General features: G+C 35.1%; 2 pseudogenes; one reads left to right on the top strand and one right to left on the bottom strand.

The window, feature by feature from the left end:
- Window positions 1-2,503: 2,503 nt before the first annotated feature.
- On the bottom strand, window positions 2,504-6,570 carry LOC111405334 (annotated as a pseudogene).
- Window positions 6,571-10,152: 3,582 nt separating this feature from the next.
- LOC111396089 lies at window positions 10,153-13,424 on the top strand (annotated as a pseudogene).
- The last annotated feature ends 1,380 nt before the right edge of the window (window positions 13,425-14,804 follow it).

Here is a 14,804-nt window from a genome sequence, read left to right as displayed (position 1 = left end):
CATAGATCCTATATCATATATGAAGAAGAGATTATGTAATGAAGGGGATTCTTATTTGTTCAAACGGTACTTCGAACTTGGAAGGAGCATGAAGAAATTAACGATACTTCTTTTATCTTTTGAGTTGTTCTGTCGGATCGGTTGCTCAAGACCTTTGGTCTTTACCCGGACCCGATGAAAAAAATGGGATCACTTCTTATGGACTCATTAAGAATGATTCTGATCTAGTTCATGGCCTATTAGAAGTAGAAGGCGCTTTGGTGGGATCTTCACGGACAGAAACAGATTGCAGTCAGCTTGATAATGATCAAGGGACATTGCTTATTTGGCCCGAACTGAGGAATCCCTTAGATATGATGCAAAATGGATTTTGTTCTATCTTTGATTAGAGATTTCTCTATGAAAAATACGAATCGGAGTTTGAAGAAGGGGAGGGAGAAGGAGTCCTTGACCCGCAACAGATAGAGGAGGATTTATTCAATTACATAGTTTGGGCTCCTAGAATATGGCGCCCTTGGGGCTTTCTATTTGATTGTATCGAAAGGCCCAATGAATTGGGATTTCCCTATCGGTCCAGGTCGTTTCAGGGCAAGCAATCATTTATGATGAAGAGGATGAGCTTCAAGAGAATGATTCAAAGTTCTTGCAGAGTGGAACCATGCAGTACCAGACACGAGATAGATCTTCCAAAGAACAAGGCCTTTTTCGAATAAGTCAATTCATTTGGAACCCTGTAGATCTGCTCCTTTTCCTATTCAAAGATTAGTCCCCGGGCTCTATGTTTGCACATCGAGAATTATTTGTAGATGAAGAGATGTCAAAGGGGCTTCTTACTTCCCAAATAGATCCTCCTACATTTATATATAAATGCTCGTTTATTAAGAATACACAAGAAAAGAACTTCGAATTGTTGATTAATCATCAGAGATGGCTTAGAACCAATAGTTCATTGTCTAATGGATCTTTTCATTCTAATACTCTATCTGAGAGTTATCAGTATTTATCAAATCTGTTCCTATCTATTGGAACGCTATTGGATCAAATGAAAAAGACATTGTTGAGAAAAAGATGGATTCATGTAACAGGACAAAGATTTCCCTGAATCCAACAGGACAAAGATTTCCCATTCCTTACTCGGAAAGATATGTGGCCATGAAAGAGAAAGAGGGATTAAGTAGAACATAATTGACTAGGTGGTAGAGTCGTGGAAACGTTTCTTTCTTCTATATTTTGGACCTTAGCTCCATGGAACAATATGTTACTACTGAAACACAGAAGAATTGAAATCTTATATCAAAACATTATGTATGGATGGTATGAACTGCCCAAACAAGAATTCTTGAACAGGGAACACCAGTTCAGATATTCACGACCAAGAAGTACTGGATTCTTTTTCGGATAGGCCCTAAAAGGAGAAGGAACATTAGAATGCCAACAGACGTCTATTATTGAATTCACCCGACCCGATAGTACCCATTTTGGGAATGTCTAGTGCCAAAGTCACAGAATGGGTAAGTCACCAATCCCTGGACTATGTAATCTACTGGGTTACGGGTGGGCATTTTACCAAAGGTTTATAATCTACCCTTGTGTGATTCTGTTGATACATATACTCAGGGGTGGGTGGAGGGCGGACGATTTTCAAGTAGACTCCCCATTCATTAGATATTGAAGATCCCAAAGATTTCGTGATTCGCTACCGAACTTATTCCAATTCCATCTGAGCTCTCTTATTAAATTGCTCATTCAATGAGCATTCTCAATATTATGCCTTGAAAAGGACTCGAACCTCCACCCTCTTTAGCACGAGATTTTGAGTCTAGCGTGTTTACCATTTCACCACCAAGCCATCTTGAAAGTGAATCCTATTCCATGAATATGATATCTATCTAGTGTGATGTGTGGAATATATGACAAGGGTGAGTATTTCTATTGATCGATTCGAGTTGGACATCCAATTGCTTCGATTTGAATTATCCGGCGAATGCCTTATGTATATATCAAAAAGATGGCCAATCAAACCTATTTCTCGATTCAATAAAGCTCAAAGAGGTGAATAGGGTCCCAAATAATGAGAGATATGTAAAAAAAGGTCTGATTATGCATATTCCTAATCCTAAATGGAATGGAACAATGTAGGGATACATATGTAAACATAGTATCTATTTAGATACGCTCGAATGACCCCTTGAGAATGTATATAACCCTATTCCGGTCTGGTCCAGTATGGAATGAACTTCTAATTATGGAATCGACTCGATTATCAGATTATAAGTTCATAACCCTAGCCCATTCCCATTTTGGTCAGAACAGATCTACTAATTCTTTGATTCCAGTTAATAAGAGGGATCTTGAACTAAGAAATAGACCCTAGAAGCTAAAAAAGGGTATCTTGAGCAATTGCAATAATTGGTTTCGTTGATATTCCAGGTACAGTAGACGCTATCACACATACAATCATACTAAATTTGATGGAATTGTTTGATCTTCAAGGAGATCTTCTCTAATTTCGCACATGAGGAGTGATTTCTTGGTTTCGTTCAGTCATTAATAACTTGATTATTTTTAGATAACAGTAGATAGAAACAACATTTGTAAGGAGTCCTATTAAAACCAAGGAATATAGGCTTGCCTACCATCCACACCAAAATAAATAGGGTTTTCTAAAAAACCTGCTAGTAGAGGAAGACCTCCTAAGGATAAGAGACATAGGGCTAAGGAGAGAGCCAAAAAAGGATCTTTCGTGTATAATACTGCATAATCTCGAATGTTATCAGTTCCGGTACGTAGACCAAATATTACAATGCAAGCAAAAGTTCCTAGATTCATGGAGATATAGAACAGAATATAAGCTATCATGCTTGCATATCCATCATTTGAGTCTCCAACAATTATTCCAATAATTGCATATCTGATTTAACCTATGAATGAACATGCAAGCATACGTTTCATGCTTGTTTGAGTAATAGCAATGATATTTCCCAATATGATGCTAAGAATAGCAAGGATTTCCAGAAGAAGATGCCATTCATTTGATGAGAAATAAAAAGGAATATAGAAAATTCAAGTGGCTGAAGCAGCTACTTTCGAAGTAACAGAAAGAAATGCAATGACTGGAGTGGGAGAGTCGGTGTCGAAAAGAGGATTCCTCACTTCTTTCTCTTATTTAAAACCGTGCATGAGACTTTCATCTCACACGGCTCCTAAGTGATATAAGAAAGAAGAACTCATCTTCTTTCTTTTTTGATTACCTTCCTCACGTATGTATAAGATGGAATCCATTCAATTTCTAAAAAAGATTACTAATCCTTAACTTGTCGAGGAATCCTTCATCAGTGGTCGTGAATGACTGATTTTTTCAATCTTTTCGACCTTTGTTTCGTAGGAGCAAGTCAGAAAGATTGAGAAATAGAACTATTTGATTTAATTCGTTCTCAATAGGAGTTTCTAGTGTTAGGAGGCAAGATAGGCGTAATCCTGAATCTAAACCTTGCTATGAAGTTGTTGCACACCACAAAGACGAAGTCCTTGATAAGTTCGAAATTGACTTAAGTGCACTAAGGTTGGCTCTTCATTTATGACTATCTTGAAACATTGTGTATATTGCTCCTTTCACTTGAAACTCATGGCTCATGTAGTTTGGACAAGTCCTTGCATGGTTTCCTTAATCCTCTTTGCTCTTGATCTTGACATTGGTCCATCTTCAACATGCAATGGGTCCTTGGTAGCTGGTTTCCATGATTTTCGTCATTCCCTACCTCTTCTAATGGATTGGATCTCCAATCTTCACCAGCATCAAAGAGAGAAAGATTAGTAACATTGACTGATTAGCTGGATCAAATGTTACACGCCGCCTTCCTTTATTAACTTGAAATGCATAATGTTCATTTTTCTTTTCAATTTGAAGTAGATCATTCTCATGGATTAACCTCACGAATTCAGCCTTGTTCTTCCCATCTAAACTACCTATATTCATAAACATGTAAAGAAATTAAATTCAATGGAGTTAGTTGATTAAAACCATCCACAATTTTAAAAGGTAAATAACTAGTAGAATGCATGACCATATTATATGTAAATTCTATAAATGTTAAACGATCCTATCGGCTTTTCAAATTCTTATTGAATATAGTGTGCAAGAGTTGAGATAATGTTCTATTAAATGCCTTACTTTGTCCATCTATTTGTGTGGGACAAGTAATAGAAAACAATAGTTTGGTTCCCAACTTACCCACAAAAACTTCCAAATGTGACTAAGGAACTTAACATCTCTATTAGATACAATACTCCTAGGTGGATCATAGAGTTGCACTATTTTCCTAAAGAACAAGTTAGCTATATTCGTGACAACATATGTATTATGACAAGGACTAAAGTGAGCCATCTTACTAAATCTATACACTACCACAAATATAGAATCTCTACCCTTTTTAATCCTAGGTAATCCTAGCACAAAGTCCATAGACGTATCAACCCAAGGTTCGATAGGAACAGATCCTTTGTATACAAGCCTTGTTATAAAATCTTAAACTTACCCTTTTTTATATGTAATGCATCTCTTTTCACCTTAAACAAATAGAAATGATCGTACAACATCTCTAAGGTTTTTTTATAATACCAAAATGACCCATTGAACAATGGGACAATTAGGCTCACAACTTACTTTCATTAAACAAATATCCATCATGCTTGTGTGGACGTTACTTCCTTTGCTACCGGCTTCTTTCTGACAATGAAAGCATCTTTGCACTTGAGTCCTTCTTTCATATCCTTATAAAGTTCTCACTACTCTAGGAGTAACTAAAAGAGGGCTCATTGGGGGCAAGAAAGAGATCAGATAAACGAATTCAAATGGATGGGATAGATGGCTTGACCTTGTTAGAAAAATTCTCCTTATTGACACATGTCATTAATATATTCAAATCCAAGCAGTTTGGTACTTAAAGAAGTAAGCAGTACATACCTCCTTAATAATGAACAATTTTCTATTTACCTTGTTTATACCGAATGATATAGGAGAATGTCTCAATCAGAACTATAAAATATCTAATCAAGAATAAAGAATATCGAGCTCATGGACCTATTTGGATGAGTTTAAAAAATATTGAGCTCATAAGTTAAAGGAGATTCTTTTCAAGATATGTCTGCTACCTCAAAAGCTGTTTCTGGAAGCTCTACCTACTTGCAAGAAAAGATGACCTTATTAAGGCCATTTTAATAAACTTAAGGCAAATTTTTCAAAAAGGTAGAAAAGATGAAGACAAAATACTTTTCAAAAGTTGAAGAAGACAAATCAAAGTGGAAGAAAAAGTTGGACATGAATTATTGTCCTACAAGATCCCTTTCAAGAATTATAGAAAAATTCAGGTCTGGAGTTCAAGAATTCAAGTATAAAAGAAGTTCAAGACTAAAGATCTCCTTAAGTGTGATTTAACAAGAGATTAACTAGTTTCAAGAGAGTTTTAGAAAATCCTTGTATTCTTAAATTTTCTTGAGTTTTCAAATTTCAATCTTGTATTTCAAATTTTTTATTTCAATCTTGTAACGTCAATCTTTATAATTCGATAAAATTATTCCTTTATTTCAACATTTTGTCTATTTTCCCTCTATCTCTATATCCATGGGCCTCTTTTGGTATCAAAGCCAAAACTGAGTGAGGTGAGGTGAGGTAAGGTTAGAGTAATTTTCATTTTAGATATTGAGTCATAGGAGAACCTGGTTCAAACTTGAAAGTTGCTGAACAGCTTGCTTGGATGGTCCCATTGTAGGCTTGGTGAGAGTCGGTCTATCCCGTAGCATTGGGTCTATAGTAGTAAGTATTATAATTTCATTTTATTTAATTATTTTTTCGATTTCAAAATTTTTAAGGAGATCTACAAATAGATCTGAAATATTTCAGATGTTTTTCAAAATGAAGAAGAATTAGATCAAAGCATTTGAATCAAATAATTTCAATAGTTATGAACTTCAAATTGCTCAAATTGAACAAAGATTGCACAACTGGACTATTCCAATGGTAGAGAAAAATGGACAAATTCTGCGAAATCTATAAATAAATGCACAAAATGTTTTGAAATGGGCAAAAATAACTCGAAAGGACCTAAATTTAACGAAATGCACAAAAATAATAATGCTCGAATTACAAACTACTCAATTGTGCTTTTATGATGTTATGATTATTGGCGCTGTTAGGTGGGATACTTTATGGGTGATCATAAGGGCATACTAAAAATACCTATGAATGTACGCAACACATGGTTCATTGATCCCATGAAAGTGCTACGTACATTAGTAAGTCCAAATGGCATAACTAATCACTCATATAATCCATATTTAATTTTAAAAGCAATTTTTCATTCATCTCCTTCTTTCATCCTAAATTTGTGATATCCATTTTCAAGGTCTATTTTATTGAATATACATGATCCATGCATCAAGTATATCATCTAACCTAGATGTGGAATGACGATACTTTACCGTTATGTTTTTCATTGCCCTGCAGTCAATGCACATTCTCCAAGTCTCATCCTTTTTTGGTACGAGTAGAACTGGCATAGCACATGGATTCATGTTTTCGCTCACATACCCTTTGCTAATCAATTTCAGCATTTGCCTTTGAAACTCCTTTGTCTGTTCGGGATGACTTCTAAAAGCTGGCTGGTTGGAAAAAACAACTCCACTCTCTCTCTTTATTTTCAGCCACCTCACTTTTGTTCATAGACCTACTTTCGTGTTAATGGAGCAAGAGTAACAGATTTTCTACTTGTGTACCTATCATGTATCACTTTCCTATCATACTGTCATGGCCTCCTCAATATACTAAGCATGCAAAGGAACCACGTCACACATCACTATACTTCCCAATTGCGAAGCTCACCAAGACTTGTTTATTAACCTTGACTTCTCTACATTCATTGAACCACTTCAACTTAAAAGGCCTCAAATGTTTTAACATAGTCAAACACAACTTTTCTACAAGGGTAGTATTAGCAACATTGGTACAACAACTTCCCCATCAATAATCATACTACATACCTTGTTTATGACATGTCACCTAGTATGAAAGATGTTTGCCCTCTACTGCTCCATGTCATCCCCTTGATTTGTGTACTGAGAGCACGACTAGTAAAACTGTTTCACCTACTACTGTGTACCGCTAACCCATCACATCACTATCATCCTCCAATTCAAGCACCTTGTCATTGTCACTGCCAGTTTGTCACTCACCATTTCCCCATTATCTGGCAACATCATTACCCTTTTGTTTGGGCATTGATATGCAATGTGCCATTAACCCAAGCTTCTAAAACACCGGGTATCCCTATGCAATGTGCCATGAACCCGCATTGCAACTATAGCTTCAAAACTCAACAATATTGAATCACAATCCCAAGAAAACTAAAATCCCGAATTGAAACACCCCATAATGTGTCAAAGTACGTGAAATGAAAATTTGTTTGACTAAAGATAAGAGTCATCATATGAAAAATGTACCAAAAAGCACAAAAATACGTCCAAATGCTCCAAAGATTTGAAAAAAATAAATAAATTGTGATATGCAAGTACAGATGTGAAATGTACCAAAACATGTGAAAGTTGGACAAAAATGCCAAAAATGGATAGAAACTCCCCTAAATGTGTGAAAAATGCACGAAATGTTTAGAAACCTGCAAAAATAACCCAAAAGGAAATCATCGAAATGAACAATAGTAGAAGCCCGAATTGTACCGAAAAGCACCAACAAGCACTAAAATAAAAGAATTGTACTAAAGAACTCTCTAATTTATTAAATTAGAACAAACGCCCAATGCACTCCAAAATATAGCGAAACGCTCCAACAAAATGCTCAAAATGACCATATAATGCAAAAGCGAACTATATTGCATAAAATGTTTGTACGCTCCAAAATGCGTGAAAATATAATAAAAGCTTCCAATGAGTACCAAATATGGGAAGTATATGGTAACACATCAAAACATACCAAAATACATTAAATAAAACGTTGAAGGCTTAGAATGTATAAAAAAGAGTGGAACGTGTACCAAAATAAGTGAACTTTACCCACACTAGTGTGAACCCAGGTAAAAATAGTAGATTCAAAACCCAACTAGGATTGAACACAACGCCAAGAAAGCAAAAATTCCGTTTGATGAAATATATCAAAATATGTGAAATGAAATGAACTATAATGTGAAAAGTGTACATAAGACAAAAAGTGTGTCAAAATACTTGAGAAACGTGAACAAAAATTGCAATATATACTTACACGAGAAATTGTACAAAAATACCAAAAATGAATCGAAACTCAGCTAAATGTATGAAAAAAATACCCAAAAATGTTTCGAAATGGGCAAAAAATAGGTGCTAAATTTATTGAAATGCAAATATTGAGCACCGACATGTACTAAAATAAAAGAATTACACTAAACAACACCGTAATCTGTTAAATTAGAACAAATACTCCAATATTTTTTTCACCGTAATCCATTTAATTAGAAAAAATGCCCCAATATGTTTTTTTTTTTAAAAAAAGAGCAAAACGCTCCAACCATGACCATAACGTGCCAAAACATACTAAGATACATAAAATGTTCCACAATACTTGAAAATGCATAAAACATAACAAAATGAACCATTGTATTCATAAGAATTTTACCAAAATGCTCCAGAGGGACCAAATATGGGAAATAAATAGTAACAATATGGTTGAAACCCAAACAAAGTTGAATCACAACCCTAAGAAATCTAAAACCCCAGTCTGAAACCCATCAAGATGTATCGAAATACATTAAATTTAAGGTAGTTCCACTAAAACCCCAATATGAACCAAAATGCACCAAAGGCTAAAAAAAGTGTGTCAAAATCTCGAAAAATGTGAAAAAATCGTAATGTGTAATTACATATGTGAAATGTACCAAAACATGCTAAATTGTACAAAAAATGCAAAAATGAATTAAAACTCTGCTTAAATGAATGAGAAATGCACTAAATGTTTCGAAATGGGCAAAAATAATCTAAAAGGTGCTAAATGTATCGAAACATACAATATTATAAAAATGGCCGTATGGTACTGAAAAGCAACATGTACCAAAATAAAATAACTGTTCTAAGCAACTTCATAATCTATTACTTAGAACAAACACTACGATTGTTCCAAAATGCCTGAAAGCATACTATGATGCATAAAATGTACCATAATGGTCCAAAATGCATGAAACGTAACGGAATGATCCATTGTTAAGATGAGATATCCTTATCTCTATCTCATATTAAGATGGGAAATTAACCGCCAATAAATCTAGTGGGTGCCATCAAGGAGTTATCGAAAATTTTCTCTAAGAATTTAGTTCAGGGGACAAGTAGAATCTCTTCATCACATGAAATATCTTGAAATTTATGTAAAATTGTTATGTGTGTGTACGTATGTTATGTATCAATCAAGTGAATTTTGTTTTAATGGGGATCAATTCAATAAAAGAAATTAGGGTTGGTCTTGAATTCATTTTATTTTACCCTAGACTTGCTAGGTAAATCCATTTGATTATTCAAGAATCAGCCACTAGCCGCTACGAGTCTACTGCATGTACTTATGTATATAATATATGTACATATAGAGATTTTATCTGCATAGTGACTCATTCAAGAATTAAATCAAATAAGCCCTCTTAACTCAGTGGTAGAGTAGTAAGATGTAAGTCATCGATTCAAATCTGATAAGGGGCTTTGGTTTTTTCATAAAAGTACAGCCGTAGTATTCAGAAAATAGAGTTTTTTTTTATTTGGAATAAAAATGTAACTAACTAGATAATACGTTATCATTATACTGATTTAGAGTATAGTAGTTCTAGTTAGAAATTTGAACATTTTTTCAGTCAATTCTCATTATTATGAATAATGATAAGCCATCTCTTGAATCACCAAAGATCCCTATTTTACATTATACCAATCAAATCCATTGGAAAGATTCGAAATCAACAAAAGAAAAAGTAAGTGGACCAGACCTCTTGAATTATGACTATATCCACTATTCTGATATTAAAATTTGATAGAGATGAAATTGGAATGGAACAATGGACGCCCTTTTTTATTTCATTTCTTTGGACCTCGAAAGAATTTGTCGATATTTGTGATTAAATCTTCTTGTTCCTAGATTTTCTATGGGAATGAATTGTTATTCCCTTCCTCTACGGAGAAAACTTTCTTCCAAGTCACAAGATAAGAGCCATTTTCATTATCTTTCTTTGATTACAGATCAAGATGAATTTATATCTACCTAAGTATATTTAGATAGATATCTATCAGATCGCGGCTTCATGTACCAAACATTTCTATATCACTTCATCCGATATTTTTGTTCCGACAGTGTGATGGAGAATGGATGTGAGCAAGAGACTTTCATGTTTTTAAGGAAAAAAATAGGAAATTCTCTCTTTCTAAGAGATTAAACTCAATAGAAAAATATTCGAGGTATCTTTTTTTTTTTGACCCGTGGGAAGATATACTCTGGAGTTTTATATTTATCTGAAGGAAAAGGAGATAGAACAAAGAAGACACTCAAAGAAAATGAAAAAAAAAAATGGAATAAAATAATGTAATTGGAATAGTTTAGTATACATAGAAATTAGAATAATCTATAAATATCTTTATTTTTCTCAATATCACGAACAAGATCTAAGAATAACATTAGTTAACTGAACAAGAGGGGTAGATCGGAGGATCAGTTAGTAGTGAGAAAGGGGATCGCTTGTTCCTTAAAAAAAGTTCTTTCAGAGGATTCATCTATCTGATTGATGAATCATAAGAAGACAATTCATGGTTCATATTCTTAGTAAGAAAGAATAACCAAATTGAGTTCATGGATTTCCCTAGGTTAGTTTATGGGCCAATCCAATAAAGGATTTTTATCTTCGAAACCCATTGGAAGGGGCAGTGCAAGAGAAATCATAGAGAATTGATCGAATCTTCGAACGCCCCAAAAATACTATGAGGTGCTAAAAAATGGGCGAAGTAGTTGAATAGGAAGATCACTATGACTATAGCCCTTGGTAAATTTGCAAAAGACAAAAATGATTTATTTGATATTATGGATGATTGGTTACGGAGGGACCGTTTCATTTTTGTAGGTTGGTCCTGTCTATTACTCTTTCCTTGTTCCTATTTCGCTCTAGGAGGTTGGTTCACAGGTACAACCTTTGTAACTTCATGGTATACACATGGATTGACTAGTTCCTATTTCAAAGGCTGTAATTTCTTAATGGCCATAGTTTCTACTCCTACTAATAGTTTGGCGCATTCTTTATTGTTACTGTGGGGTCCTGAAGACAACTCCTTTGTGTCAATTAGGCGGTCTATGGACTTTTGTTGCTCTCCATTGCGTTTTTGGACTAATAGGTTTCATGTTACGTCAATTTGAGCTTGCTCGATCTATTCAATTGCGATCTTATAATGCAATCGTATTCTCTGCCCCAATTGTTATTTTTATTTCTGTATTTTTTATTTATCTACTAGGTCAGTCTGGTTGGTTCTTTACATCTTGTTTTGGTGTAGCAGCTATATTTCGATTCATCCTCTTTTTTCAAGGATTTCATAATTGGACTCTAAACCCATTTCATATGATGGGAGTTGTCGGTGTATTGGGTGCTGCTTTGCTATGCGCTATTCATGGTGCTACCGTAGAAAATACTTTATTTGAAGATGGTGATGGTGCAAATACATTCCGCGCTTTTAACCCAACTCAAGCTGAAGAAACTTATTCAATGGTCACTGCTAACAGCTTTTGGTCCCAAATCTTTGAGGTTGCTTTTTCCAATAAATGTTGGTTACATTTCTTTATGTTATTTGTACTAGTAACCGATTTATGGATGAGCGCTCTTGGAGTAGTCGGTCTGGCCCTTAACCTATATGCCCATGACTTCGTTTCTCAGGAAATCCACTCAACAGAAGATCCTGAATTTGAGACTTTCTTCACCAAAAATATTCTATTAAGCTAAGGTATTCGTGCTTAGATGGCAGCTCAAGATTAGCCTCATGAAAGTCTTATATTCCCTGAAGAGGTTCTACCACATGGAAATGCTCTTTAATGGAACTTTAGATATAACTGGTCGTGACCAAGAAACCACCATTTTGCTTGGTGGGCCGGGAATGCTCGACTTATTAATTTGTTCGGTAAACTACTAGGAGCTCACGTAGCCCATGTCGGATTAATAGTATTCTGGGCCAGAGCAATGAACCTATTTGAAGTGACTCATTTCGTACTAGAGAAGCCTATGTATGAACAAGAATTAATTTTACTTCCTCATCTAGCTACTCTAGGTTGGGGTAGGTCCTAGGGGAAAGTTATAGACACCTTTCCCTACTTTGTATCTAGAGTACTTCATTTAATTTCCTCTGTAGTATTGGGCTTTGGCAGTATTTATCATGCACTTTTGGGACCTGAGACACTTGAGGAATCTTTTCCATTCTTCGATTATGTATGGAAAGATAGAAATAAAATGGCCACAATTTTAGGTATTCAATTAATCTTGTTAGGTCTAGGTGCTTTTCTTCTAGTATATAAGGTTCTTTATTTTGGGGGCGTATATGATACTTGGGCTCCGGGAAGGGGAGATGTAAGAAAAATTACCAACTTGACCCTTAGCCCAAGTATTATATTTGGTTATTTACTAAAATTGCCCTTTGGAGGGGATGGATTGTTAGTGTGGACGATTTAGAAGATATAATAGGAGGACATGTATCGTTAGGTTCCATTTGTAAACTTGGTGGAATCGGCATATCATAACCAAAGCCTTCGCATGGGCTCGACGCGCTCTTGTATGGTCTGGGGAAGCTTACTTATCTTATAGTTTAGGGGCTTTATTCGTCTTTGGTTTCACTGCTTCTTGTTTTGTCTGGTTCAATAATACGGCTTATCCTAACAAGTTTATGGACCTACTGGACCAGAAGCTTCTCAAGCTCAAGTATTTATTTTTCTAGTTAAAGACCAATGTCTTGGGGCTAATGTAGGATCTGCGCAAGGACTTACAGGTTTAGGTATTTCTAATGTGTTCCCCAATCGGAGAAGTCTTTTTGGGAGGAGAAACTATGCATTTTTGGGATTTATGTGCTCCCTGGTTAGAACCTCTAAGAGGTCCAAACAGATTGGACTTGAGTAGGTTGAAAAAAGATAAACAACCTTAGCAAGAACGGAGTTCCGCAGAATATATGACTCATGCTCCTTTAGGTTCTATAAATTCTATGGGTGGCGTAGCTACCGAGATTAATGTAGTAATTATGTCTCTCCTAGAAGTTGGTTAGCTACCTCTCATTTTGTTCTAGGATTCTTTTTCTTCATAAGTCATTTGTGGCACACGGGAAGGGCTCATGCAGCTGCAGCAAGAATTGATCGTGATTTTGAACCTGTTCTTTCCATGACCCCTCTTAATTGAGATCAAACAGGAGATCCAATACTTGGATTGAAGTAAGAATCACTTTGATTCTATCATACATATTGGGATCGGGTTATACTTAAAAAGTATTCCTTCTTCTTCTTCTTTTTTTTTTACTCATTTATATCTAATCTATTTTTCTGGCTTGGCTAAGTGGGATAGTTGAGCCATTCCCCTTTCTTTATGATACCAATCTGAGCCAAACCAATAGAAACAAATCTATTCAATGAGAAAAAAAAGAAGAGAGAGGGATTCGATCCCTCGATAGTTCTTTGTTCAAAACTATACCGGTTTTCAAGACCGGGCCTATCAACCACTCAGCCATCTCTCCAAAAGATAATTTTTATTTTATTCTTTGGAATAGAACATGGCCATAGGGGTGGATACCACTATTATCTATAGAAAGATCTCAGGTGTGAATCTACCGATGGATCTTTCTATCCGTATATACATAATCAAGCATGTCCATTTTTGAAATATAAAAAACAAAATTCCATTTCCCCTGACTCCATGTATGAATAAAGTTGTCAAAGCGGTAGTAATAAGTCATGTAGAATCAATTGATTCATGGTAAATTCAAATCCTTCGATGATGTATTTTATTACAAACTTCTGGCTAATAGAAGGATCAAATGGTATAGTTCATTCGTTGGTATCTTGGAGGATTAAAAGCATGACTCTTGTTTTCCAATTGGCTGTTTTTGCATTAATTGCTACTTCATCAATCTTATTGATTAGTGTACCCGTTGTATTTGCTTCTCTTGATGGTTGGTCAAGTAACAAAAATGTTGTATTTTCCAATACATCATTTGGATTGGGTTAGTCTTTCTAGTGTGTATCCTTAATTCTCTCATCTCTTGAACCTATTCGTCCCAGATCCAAAACTGAAATGACCCCCCCGAAAATTTTTTTTTCTCGGTTATGAGACACATTACAATTTAATATAGTCCCAAAATAAAATGAAAAAAAAAAAAAATTAGAGGGGGGGTCAAACATCTTGCAAACTTCTTGAATTAAAAAAAAATAATTTGAATTTATTATATTAATAATATAAATCACCCCGAAGAGAGTCTCTAGCCCGATACTGCACAAATAGTTGGCCGTGATGGTGTCGAGAGTCTATCCCTTCTTTTTTTCCTTTCCTACCGCCCCCTTTTTGGGGGGATAATTAATTACTAGTTAACAAAGCCAAACCCCTTTTGATATAAAAAAAATTAAATAAATAAAAGATATTGTGGAGACAGGATTTAAACCTATGATGACCTCAAGGTTATGAGCCTTGCAAGCTACCAAACTGCTCTACCTCGCACTGAAGAGAAGAAGTGAAAACTAATAGATAAATTCATGTGCACCTCTACCATATCTATATAAATAGAATAGC

The sequence above is a fragment of the Olea europaea genome, chromosome 1, assembly GCF_002742605.1.
Source record: "Olea europaea var. sylvestris chromosome 1, O_europaea_v1, whole genome shotgun sequence".
Taxonomy (NCBI): Eukaryota; Viridiplantae; Streptophyta; class Magnoliopsida; order Lamiales; family Oleaceae; genus Olea; species Olea europaea.
Note: the sequence above shows the minus strand (reverse complement) of the source record. Positions and strands in the feature narration are given on the sequence as shown.